We start from the raw sequence: 2,589 nt of genomic DNA on the forward strand, positions 1-2,589 counted from the left end.
TCAGTGAACTGCAGTCAGCGTCCTGTTGACTGTAAAATAACCCACACTGCAACGCCAAGACACAGCCAGCCGGACAACCCCAGTTAGCTTAGCTGGATGCCCCTCCCTCACATCACTCTCGGCTAGTAGAAAGCTATCGTTAGCTTTGTGCCGCTACATCATTTATTGTTGGTTAAAATCAACAGTTTGTCAGAATCAGTTAGCATTATTGATCACGTTAGATTTTCACTGACAGTCTGACCTTCTTCCTCACATAGAAACACATAAATCAGTGATTAAATTAAAGTGATTAATATATAAAAATTATTTGTAAAATACGTCAGAATCTTAAATATGGAAACTAATTGTGTTTAATATCATCCAGTTTTTAATCCATTCATAAAAACATGTTTTAATTATCCAACAGATGAAAAATGACGTCCCAGTTAGTCTCTTTAGACATTTCTGCTGTCACTGTTTCCGACTTTAATGCTTGTTTAATTATTATTCTTGTATTCCTAATTATCGCAGCATGTGTTAATCAACGTTTACAGGTATGATTAATGTTCACTGTCTCTGATAATAAAGACCAGGCGCCTCCACTGGCTCCACGCATGAATACAAACACTGTTTTCCTTTTTTTCTGTCTCCGTTCTGTTGACGGATGTTTGACACACTTCTGGTTCCTACGGGATTAAAGCTGCGTTGATTTATGGGCTCTATAACGATGTGAGCAACGACTGAAGTTGCTGTCATCAGTCAAGAGTTCGCTGCAGATTTGTTTTCATTATTCTGCTTTTCAGTCTTAATAAACGTCAGATTAGTTGATGATTGTTTTAGGGGGTTTAAATGCTTTAAATGCAGCGTGTGCCGATTGTTTAAATATGTGTGCGGACGCTGCGTAGCGCTCTATGATGAGTAATCGCTTACAAACAGTGAACAAAGCTCAAATAACAGCAAATAAGGAAATATAAAATGTATATCACATTCATTTGTAATTATTCCAGCAATGTCACAGCACTATGTTTCTATAACAGCGTATATCTATCAGCTGTGAGTGCTCAGGGTCACTTTATTAACCTGCATTTAAATATAATGTAAGTGATGTCCTCTGCTGTCATCTGGGTTCATATTGTTTCTATTTCCTACTAACAGCCACTTAAAGGTCCAGTGTGTCATATAATTCAGTGGCAAAGTAGTTTCAGTTGAAAATGAAAAATAATACAATACCCCGCCACCAAACAGGATAAACTCGGCTGAGCTATTTTCTACTAAAATGCCTGAACTAGTCCAGAAGCTGTTTGTGCTCTCGTTGCACAAAACCTCCTGTAAAAGATAAACATTCTGTTTTCAGCCAGAAAAGAAATCACTGAGGATCTCGTCAGAGGCTATAAATAATGAAATACCTCTAATGAAAAATCCTAGATTACAGTCGTGCCTGGATTGCGAGCTCTGGCTCGCGCTGTCCCGCTCGCCCGCGTTGAAATGAGCGTAAACGTCTGGCTGCCAACTCAATTAGTGAGATCAAACCTTTGGGGACGGAGCTAATTACTTGGCCAGAGTGCATTTTTGGCTACTGATGAAAGTTATCCATTTCTGTGATGAGTCTCCAAAACAAACCAAACTACAAGCATTAATAAGACACAGAGGAAGCTGTGTGTGTGTGTGTGTGTGTGTGTGTGTGTGTTCAAATATATTTTATTATACTCACTGATAAAATTTCAAAGTAATGTCCATTTTGTGACTTTTATATTTGGCTTTAATGAACCTGGACGTACGAGACAGAGTGATGTAATTCATGTAAGAAGGGAGAGTAAAGGAGCACACAGCGTTTCAGCCTCCTGATGGACAGAACGTTTAGAGGTGTAACACGAGGGAACGAGAGGAAGGAAGAGGTTAATGAGTTCGTCTGAGTGTCTGACAGGAGGAAGATGGTGTTACAGCACTTTTGACGCTCATGTTATTTCAGTTTTCTGACTCTGGGAAAAACTCGAGTGTCACAAACATCCTGAAATGACTCATTCGGTCCAATTACATTAGCGAAGTCTAGAAGATGAATGATCAAATTATTTTATCCAATAAAGTGTGCGAGGACTCTACTGAGCATGCTCTATGCAGTCAGTTAACACAAATTCTGCCCGATCTCCCAATTTTATCCAATCAGAGCAAAATGTTTAACCATTCGTCATAAAAAAACTCACGATATTATTCCATCTGCAACAACATGTCTTCAATTTTTCATTAATTATACAGAAAAAGTCATTGCATTGCAACATTGCAATTTTATAGAAAAACTGCTGTAAAACCAGCTATTTAAGGCCCCAACAATCCCCAGAAAGCCCATAGAATCCCTGAAGGACTGTTTATGGACCCGGATTTATTTTATTTTGTGGCATTGACACTATTGACCCTAATATTGATACTGAAAACAAGACTTTTTATCGGTAGTATCAATACTTTGTGGATCAATCCGTCCAACCAGTCAGTATGCTAATCCATTTTTGACTGACAAGAAGTCAGACATGGATCAGTTGGTCTATTTTCAAATTAAAATACCCCATACAGTACCACGTAATTATGACTTTTTATCTTATCATTTTGAAATTGTGT

This window comes from Dicentrarchus labrax, unplaced genomic scaffold (genome assembly GCF_905237075.1).
Source record: "Dicentrarchus labrax unplaced genomic scaffold, dlabrax2021, whole genome shotgun sequence".
Lineage (NCBI taxonomy): Eukaryota > Metazoa > Chordata > Actinopteri > Moronidae > Dicentrarchus > Dicentrarchus labrax.